Consider the following 9,185-nt stretch of genomic DNA (forward strand, 5'->3'; position numbering starts at 1 on the left):
GGTGTATTTTTGGAAAGGGGTGGTGAGGGTAGCGAGGTTGGAAGGGAGGAAAGTGGAGGAGTTTTGTAGATACTGGGTGGGGAGGTATTTAAGGAGGTTGGGGTTGTATGGGGGACAGTGGACGGGGTTGTGGGCAGATAGACTGGTGAAGTGGTACACGTGGGGGTGGAATTTCTTGAGGGTAAAGGGGTTGGAGGGGTTAGGGTGTGAGGGGTTGGGGGAGGCTAAGAGGGTATTGAGGGAGATCAGGGGAAGGGATGGGATGATGGATATAGGGGAGTTGTTGTGCGCGCAGGTGGGGAGGGTATGGAAGGGAATGGTGAGAAAGAGGTGGAAGGGGCAGCACGAAGATTTTGCTTGGCGGGTGGTGCGAAGGGTGTTACCGGTAAGGGTGGAGCAATGGCGATGGGGTTTGCTGAGATGGGCGGAGTGTCCGCGAGAATTGTGCACGAGGGAGGAGGCGATTTTTTTTCTTCATGTTTTATGGGAATGTAGTTTTGCACAAAGGGTATGGCAGAGGGTGAGTAGGTTTTGTAGAACGGTAGGGTGGGGCGCTTTCGTTAACTTTGAGGGGGCTTGGTATGGGTTAGTGAACCACAAGGAGAGGGAATGGGAAATTAGGGTTTTGTTACTTTGTACACGGGTGGCAGTATGGAAGGTGAGGTGTTTGTTAGTGCAAAAGGGGCTTTATTTTACGTCGCGAGAGTATTTATTTGTTGAATGCGGAGTTGGGGTATTACAGAGAGAGGGGAAGGGGAGTGGGAGGGGATTGAGCGGAGGAGGTTATTTGAGTAGAAGGAGGGAGAGTTGGGATAAGGGGAAGGAGGAAAATGGGAATCTAAAAGGGAATGTATATATTATGATTTTGTGTTAAATACTGAAAGAGGGAGTGATTGAAATGTAAAAGAGGTTGAATTGGTGGTGGCAAAGGTGGGAGGGATATGTTGAAGTGTTTTATTTTGGTGGTTTGGGGGGGAAGTAATGTGTTTTGGTTGTCTTGAAAGGAATGTTATGTTACGGGGTTTAATGTATAGGTTGTATTTTGAATCAGAAAAGTTTGGAGATCTTGTTGTTTGTGTTGAAAGTTTTCAAATATTTTTGGTACTTGATGATAAAAAAAAAAAATCTGTTCTTATCAGTTTAATTGCTGATACGTCCTCAATTTATGAGGACTGACGCATTAAACGCATTTTTGGTGCTGGGAGCGGGCCTCAGAGCTTGCTCCAGTGCCTCCGCTCATCGGCCCGGTATTGCAGTGCCTCGGGGTCCGGTGCCGGCTCTCCTTCCGGGGGAGCGCCTTTCTCCTCTGTCGGTTCCAAAAGCAGCAGCGGCATGGGCCTCCTGGAGCTGGTGACCCCAGGCCAACCCCGGGTGGGGGTTGGGGGTGAACCCTATGCAAAGAGCCGCTGGGCAGCAAGCCGGGAGGCCAGCAGGGGTGCGGGTGGGCACGCTCCCACCCGCCCCCCCGGCCTGCCGGGCGGCATTGCTGGCGGGCCTACCCCGCCGGCAGTGGCGGGAGGCCGTGAGGCCCGGGCCCGGGTGGGCAGGGGACACGGGCTGGGAGCTGGCCCATGCTGCAGGTGGCCTGCCATGGCCCGGGTGGCGGCACCCAGAGGGCCGGGGAGGCTGGGGGGCTGGGGCCTTCCCCGCTACTGGCAGGCCTTGCAGCCTTCCCCCCCCCATTCCCCCCCTTGCTCCCTGGCTCGGCCCGCAAGGCCCCTTAAGACCAGACAGTGCCTTCATCGAGTGTTGTCGTTGTTGACGACCAGACACAGCAGTGGGGTGCGAGCCAGGCCAGTCCAGTCCAGTTGAACGAAGGCAGTAGACTGAGACCTGGGCAAACTGAAGCAAGGAGTCAAGTTGAGGACAAGGTGGAGTCGAGGAAGGAGCGGCACCCACCTGACCTGGCAGCCCCGGCCTCCCCACACAGTGGCTTTCCCACAGGAGAGCCAGCCAGTCGACCAGTCACCACGCTGCCACAGGACGGACCACCTGGAAGAGGATTAAAAAGATGCTAGAAACCCGGGCACACTGACTGAAGCAAGGAGTCGAGTCGAGGAAGGAGCGGCACACATCTGCCAGCCCCCGCCCACATGGTGGCTTTCCTGCAGGAGAGCCAGCCAGCTGGTCAGTCAGTCGCCACACCGCTGGGTCCACTCCCAGCCCTGCTTGCAGGGAAAACCCAGGCTGCTGGCCCCGGGGGGTCCGCTCCCCCTCCAGCCCTGGGTGGATTATCGTTTCTCAGCCCCTTGAAGGCTCAGATCAGTTTGGCGGTCAGGCGCAGGTCCGGCCACTGCCTGGTCGGGCCTCGGGAGGCCAGGCGCTGGGAGGAGAGCAGGGATGGCGAGGGCGATGATGGAGGTGGCGGTGGCAATGGAGTTGGTGGAGCAGACGGGAGCGGAGCGGAGGCAAAGAGAGCAAGATCCAGGCAAGAGTGGGCAGAGAAGTCGGGAGACGGGAGGAGGTGAGCGGAGCAGAGACGGAGGTGAGTGGATGGCGGCGGAGGAGGGATGGAGCTTTGTGGGAAGGACCAGCCGGGAGAGTGCGGGGGGGAGGAGGAAGACCCCCGAAGAGGGCGGACGGCAGGAGGCTCGTGGGCAGGAGATGGTGGCGTGGACGGCGGTACCTTCTGGGCCGGAGCAGGAAGATGGAGACCGGAGGAGGGACATAAGACGGAGGGTCAAAGTGACTTTGGCTAGAAAGGGGTTTAACAGCTCAAAGACTTTGAGCCGGGCGGACTTTATGGCGCGGGTACTGTTTGCCACACTGAAGGTGGAGCCTGTGGACTTGAGTTGTGTGGTGTCATTTGATAATTTCAAGGAGTGGCACGTGTCCTTTTGGAACTGCAAGGCCTACTCTGCTTTTTGGGAAGCATATAAGGCAGCTGTGGAGCGCGGGGAGTTGGAGGGGCTAAATTTTGAAGTGGGCCAGAAAGCACGGGAGTGGGTGTTGTTTATTAAGTTGTACACTGATGTTTTGGAGGAAGGGGATGTGGTGGATTGGCTGGAGGGAAAGGTGCAGCATGTGCTGAATGTGGAGAGGGTTTTTGACGGATGGAGGGTCTGGACGGGGTTGTGGAGGGCACAAGTTTTATTACATGAAGAGGTGGGGAACCCTGGGGGTCTGAGGCATTTGTTGCCTGTGGTTCAAATTGGGCCTTGCAGGGGGTATGTTATGTACCATGACCAGTCGAAGGTGTGTACCAGGTGTGGGTTGGGGGGGCACTTGGCTGCATTTTGTTCATTAACAGTTCGTTTTCGGAGTAGGGGAATGGGGCACAGAGCACAGTTCTGTACAGAAAAACTGGTGTGCACCGGGTGTAGGCAGGAGGGTTGCATTCAGCGGGAGTGCCCGTACTCCTATGCAAACAGAGTATGGGTGGGTGGAGACGGGGAGAAAGAGAGGGGAGCGGAGGGAGGAGGGAATGAGGAACAGCTGGAGGTGCGGGTGGAGGAGGAGGAGATCATTTGTAGAGGAGACACCTGAGGGGGAGGGGGGTCAACAAGGGATTGAAGAAGCAGTGCTGGGGCTTTCAGAGGAAGAAGTGGAGGGGGAAGGGAAGGGAGAAGAACCAAAGGGAGAGAGAGAAGGTGAGGGGTGAGGCTTTGAAACAACTGAGAGGGATGGTGGAGTGATTAGGGGGAGCGGAAAAGCCCAAGGGGGGAGATTGGGCAGAAGGAATGGAAGCCCTGGAGCAAGGGCAGGAGGGGGGTTTAAAGAAAAGGAAGAAGCAGCGGGGGGCGGGGAGTGGGGAAGGGGGTAAGAAAAGAGTGGGAGTGGGAGTGGACGAACCTGGAGAGTTGGGGAAAGAGGGAGGGGAGGAAGGGGGAAGGGAAACAGAAGGAGAAGGTGGAAGGGGGAAGAGACAGAACAGGGGAGGGGGAGGAGAGGGTGGGATTTTTGAGCCCTGGGGCGGTGGAGGGTTTGGTGGCGACTACGGGAATATGGAGACAAGGGATTCCGTCTGTGGCGGAAGGGTCAGAGTGAGTTAGAGAGTGGGAGTGGGGTGGAGGGGTAAGGGGATAAGGGTGTTACTTTTCTTTTGAACGTTTTGGAAATGATGTTGAGGGTGGCCTCGTTAAACATGAGGAGCCTTTTGATGAGGAAGAGGTGGGAGATGGAGGGGAAGTGTTTGAAAACGATTTCAGCAGATATAATTTGCATGCAGGAGTGTGGGATAGGGTGGGAGGGGAATTATAGGTTTTTAAGGAAACAATGGGAGAAGGGGCAATCTTGGTGGGCGGGGGCAGAAGGGAATAGGACAGCGGGGGTGGGTGTTTTACTTAAGGAGGCACAGGTGAGGGTGTTGGCAATAGAAACGCTAGTTGAGGGTTTCTTGCAGCACCTGAAGGTGGGGGTGGAGGTGGGGATTTTTAATGTGTATGCACCTGCAGTGAGGGCTGAGCACAGGGGATTTTTCTGGAAGCTGGGGATATGTGGGGGATGGGGAGGGAACAAGGTATTTGTTGGGGATTATAATTGTATTATTGAAGAGGGGGATAGGGAGGGAGGTGTCGGGGAGGTGGGGAACAATGGACAGCACGGGGAGGTGGTTAAGAAATTGGATACGGGAGGAGGGTTCGAAGGACATTTGGGAAGGGGAGCAGGTTGTTATGTCTCAGCTGTGTTCTTGGGCAACCCTGGCACAGGATGCAGTCTGTCTGACTCACCCCCCCCACCCCCCTACATAAATGAAACTGATTAGGATGCAGTGAGAGACACACATAAGACCCTCCAGATAAGGGTGACAAGAGTGAACCAACTGCCCTAGGTCTCATTTGCATCCGAGATGGAACCAGATGATGATTCATTTACATGAGAGATGGAGAACAGAAAGACTAAAGCAGAGACTGTAGTGAATTCTGGGACCAGAGAAACAGGGGAGCACTGCATGATGGGGAATCTGTGCTCGAAATGTTAATCAACCCATCTTCACACACACACCCAGCTCAGCATTTATCAGACCAGTTCTAATCTGGATTTACTAAGAGCTCCTCCCCCCGCCCTCAGACACCCCCCCCCCCCCAAGTTTAATAGGCATCTCAGGCCATACATTCCCCGGTCCCATTATGGGAGGCCTATTTAAACTTGATTGACTAAAACTCAGTTGCCGGGTTAGGGAATGCTGAGGCAAGAGACCAAGTCAGAGGGGGCATGGGCAACGTTTGAACAATGGCTAAGGGTTCATCACAGCGTCCAGCCCGTTGGAGCCCTAATCACAGGTCTTGTCATACTTTTCCCGAGACGACTGGTGGGAGTCCTCTCCACAAAAGGTTATGAACACCCCAATAATTGCTTTAAGTCTGTTAAAAGACTATAGTAAGATCTGGAAAAGTCATGCTAAGCTGAGGCTTGTGCACAAGTAAAAATCCAAAATCCTGATGCTGCAAGCTATCTATTGTTTCTGAAGAAACCATGAGAGATCCCATCAGTATATCTGCTACCCATAGCAATTTCAAGCTGGCTCCCAAGTATTTGGTTACTCCCTAACCTTGTGTTTCCTGATTATTATCAGTCATTTTCTTGACATGTTCCAAAACAGATAACCCCTTGTCAAAAGAAGAGACAATGATTTACACTATTGAGAATGCTTGAAGCAGCTGAACTGAGGGTATAAAAGTCTGTATAAAAAAAAAAAAAAAAAAAAAAAAAAAAAAAAAAAAGGTGTGCGTGCTTCAAGAAGAAAGAAAGAAGAAAAACTCCTGCGCTGACACCATCCTCTGTTGATGTGTTCTTCCAGCGTCCCAAGAACATCTCCCTTCAAGGACTGTGCCTGTCAGCTTTGCAGCCTGAGTACCTTGGACTGGTGAGATACCAGTGCTCGCTCTCTCTCTTTTCTCTCTAGGCATAAACTTCTGAACCTGAAGTGTCATAGTTAAGCTTGAGCTAAGTTTCCCCAAATACTTAGTGAAACCAGGGTAGTACTGTAATTGTTTGTGTGTGTTTTTCTTTTGCATATCTATTACTACTAGTACCATTATATATTTCATATGCTTAGCAATAAATAACTTTTATAGTCAAACTGGTAGTAACTGGGTGTATTTTTACTTCTCTGCTTCCCTTTCCTCCCATACTCTGCAGCAACACTTCTTTTACCTAAGCTAAAGATCCCTGTGAAGGCCAAAATTACTGTGGGGTCTGCTCATCAAGAGGCCAAAGATTGGGATGTGCTGATTTGGAAACACATAAGGGGATCAGCTTGTACAGGCTGATTGACCCAGTTTGACTCAGACGTGCCCTTATGAACTGAATGCTAGCCCATGAGGGTGTCAGCTGAACCCAGCCGGATTCAGAGGGATTCTGTTCACCTGTGTGCTTGTGTCTGACTGCAGTTCGTTGTCAGACACATCATCGTTGCTCTGATGAACTGATTCTGGGCATATGAGGGTGTCAGCCTGTCCATGCATATCAACCTGGCCCGGTCAGGCGTGTCACGTTAATTTGTGTGTGTTTGTGTGTATGACTGATTTGGTGACTGGAGGAACCCAGCCCCATTGAGATGGAGTCCTGCAAGATAGCTCCATTGGGGGTGAGAGCTTGCAGAAGGGAGAGATACAGCTCCGTATAGTAACACAAGCAGCACATTGACAGAATCACCAAGACCCTAGAAACTATCCCTAATAAATGAGCACACCCCAAAGTAATGGGCAAATCTGGTAACAAAATTGGTGGAGATAGCTGGCAGCATGTGACCCTAATCACATGGTAATTGTTGAGTAGTTGCTGCAGAGTGGTAAACTGAGGCACCTACCTGAAAGCTTTACTTTCCTTTTTCTTTTCCTTTTTTCTCTTTTCTTTCTTATCAGACCAAGCTCCTTCAGCTAGGTCCCTCTCTCATAGACCTCCTGTAACTTTTAAGTTAAGAACTGTGCTGGAATAACTTTAAGACCATGCTGTAGAGTTAAGAGTTGTACTTTAGAACTAGGATTGTGGAGTAATACTGTGGCAGTGTGGAATCTAAGTGACTGTGTAAAAGAGGCTTCTTGATAGTGATCATTAGTGTGATAAGGGAAATGGAGATGTCTGGTAAAACTCCTTTAGCTGCCGGTTTGAAGCAGGAGAAACCCTGCAGGTTAGAGAGATGGGTAATGAAGAAGGGAAAATGTCCCTGGGAAAAAGGGTGCTTCAAGGGTGAGAATCCCCTGACTAAGGCAGGTTTGAGTTTTGAACAGTATTGCACCATTCTTAAGCCATGTAGTAGTGCAAAAGATGAAGCTGCTGCCTGGGCATTGTTTTATGCATGTTTGGAAATAATTGAGATGGAGCTTGAAAAAGAACAGTTACAACAGCGTTTGAAAGATTGTGAGATAAACGGGTGTGATTTTTGTAGCAGAAAAGCTTAAACTGGTAACGTTACTTAGAGATATGCAGGAAGACAGAGACAAGGTAAGCAAGACATTAGAGCTGTATAAGAAAGAATTAGCGCACACAAATGTATTGTTAGAAGAAGTGAGAGCAGCAACTCGTTTCCTGGCAGAGGAAAACAAGGCAGCAAAGACAGCAGCAAGCCATCAGAAGTGTGAGGGAGAGATCAGTAAATTGCATGCCCAACTTAGTGTCCATAAGGGAATGATAGCAGCTGTAAGGTTGAGAGAGGATTGTGATTTTGAGTCCCCTGGGAAAATGGAGGCACTCCCTGAAGCAGTCCCCAAGAGCCCATTCAACCCCGATTGGCCCTATGTGCATAATGTTGCCCGTTTCCACAAAGGAGGTTAAACGCCTAGTTGCAGGAGATGATCTTCCCACAACGGAAATAGTCACTGACATAGTGAGATGGTCTCCCAGGCAAGCCAAGGCTATTGCTGAGAGACTGGGGCCACTGAACTGAGACACTGCTATTGCATGGCTGGCTCAGGTTTGGCAAATGTACCCCTCTGCTGATGGCACAGACTTAACTCAAGTAGCTCAGTTATGTGCTTCTCCTTGTGATGCAGATGCTGTAGACATGGGCATAAATTCTTGGGAGCGAACTGCTCCTGGACCCCAGGAATGGATGATAAGTGCTCTTAAAATATTACTGCCTGCTTCTTCCCTTAAGAAATTGTATGTAATGGAAGAGCAGAAGCCAGGAGAAGCCCCAGAATCTTACCTGATCCGAAAGAAAATGCTAGCAGCTCTCTCTGATTCATTGCCCCAGACAGAACAGAATGGAGTCATCACTTTCCATTATCAGGGACTTGAATTAATACAGAGCACCTATGCAGGGTTAAATTCCCAGATGAAAATGACCATGGGGTTGTGGATTTAGAACACATAAAATGGAATGAACTAGTGGCAGAAATCAAACAAGCAGGAGATTTGCTGCGAGAGACTGGTGTTTTAGAGAGACAAGCAGGCAAAAAGATTACTTCAGAGCCTGTGCAGGCTATCACCTCTGCAAATAATAGTCCTCACTCTGCCAGTCGCCCTCCCAGTTCTAATCCCCCTTTGCCTCACAACCCTGGGCAATGACAGCCCAAAGAGACCCTTAGGAGAATGATTTGGAAAGAGCTAGTGAATTTAGGGGAAGATATGGGAAAATATGATGGTCAGCCCATTAGTGTCCTGATTAATGCTTTATCTCAAGCCATGTGGAAAGCAGAGTTAATGCAGGGAGCACCTCCTCAGCCCACTGCCCCAGTACAGAGTGCATCCCATGTGCCCGCTCCCTGTCAGCGCCAGACCCCTGCCTCCTCTCCTGAGTGGAGGCTCCAGAGGGAGTCTGCTGATCAATAGGGGTGCCCGGTTCTCCTCAGGCCTCCCCAACTGGTCACAAGACTTCAGTGTGATGCATGGGGGAGACGCACTGTGAGGGCTACAGTGGGGAACCCAGGGATGTTAGCCCAATTGCTAGTGGATACTGGATCCTCGGTAAATATTCTAAGTCCCCGGTGGATCTCTGGATGGAGACCCACCATGAAACATGTTCAGCTCAGCGGATATGGGGGAGAAATTCAGGAAGCTCCTGTCTGGCAGGATGTTCCCTTGCAAATTGACAGATTGCAAGGAAAAGTAGAGTGCTGTGCTCATGAGGGAAATGAGAAGGGAATCCTAGGAGTTCCTTTCCTCCAGGCATTTCAGCTAACTGTAGATCTAGCTAATGGGGTGTTAAGGGAGTTAAAAGGAGGACCTGCAGAAGTCTCTGCTGTGCATCGTTGTGCTACCATAAAGGCACCTACTGCCACCCTAACCTCCATTAGTGATCC

At 50.9% G+C, this 9,185-nt stretch overlaps 1 long non-coding RNA gene and 1 other non-coding gene across 2 annotated transcripts; both read left to right on the forward strand.

The window, feature by feature from the left end:
* The first annotated feature begins 1,092 nt into the window (after nucleotides 1-1,092).
* On the forward strand, nucleotides 1,093-1,281 carry LOC132247916 (U2 spliceosomal RNA). The gene has a single exon (XR_009459312.1). It is a non-coding gene; the product is annotated as a U2 spliceosomal RNA (small nuclear RNA).
* A 1,093-nt stretch (nucleotides 1,282-2,374) lies between these two features.
* On the forward strand, nucleotides 2,375-6,022 carry LOC132250280 (uncharacterized). The gene is made up of 2 exons (XR_009461946.1): nucleotides 2,375-2,485; nucleotides 5,543-6,022. It is a non-coding gene; the product is annotated as an uncharacterized LOC132250280 (long non-coding RNA).
* The last annotated feature ends 3,163 nt before the right edge of the window (nucleotides 6,023-9,185 follow it).

Source organism: Alligator mississippiensis, chromosome 1 (genome assembly GCF_030867095.1).
Source record: "Alligator mississippiensis isolate rAllMis1 chromosome 1, rAllMis1, whole genome shotgun sequence".
NCBI classification, from domain to species: domain Eukaryota; kingdom Metazoa; phylum Chordata; order Crocodylia; family Alligatoridae; genus Alligator; species Alligator mississippiensis.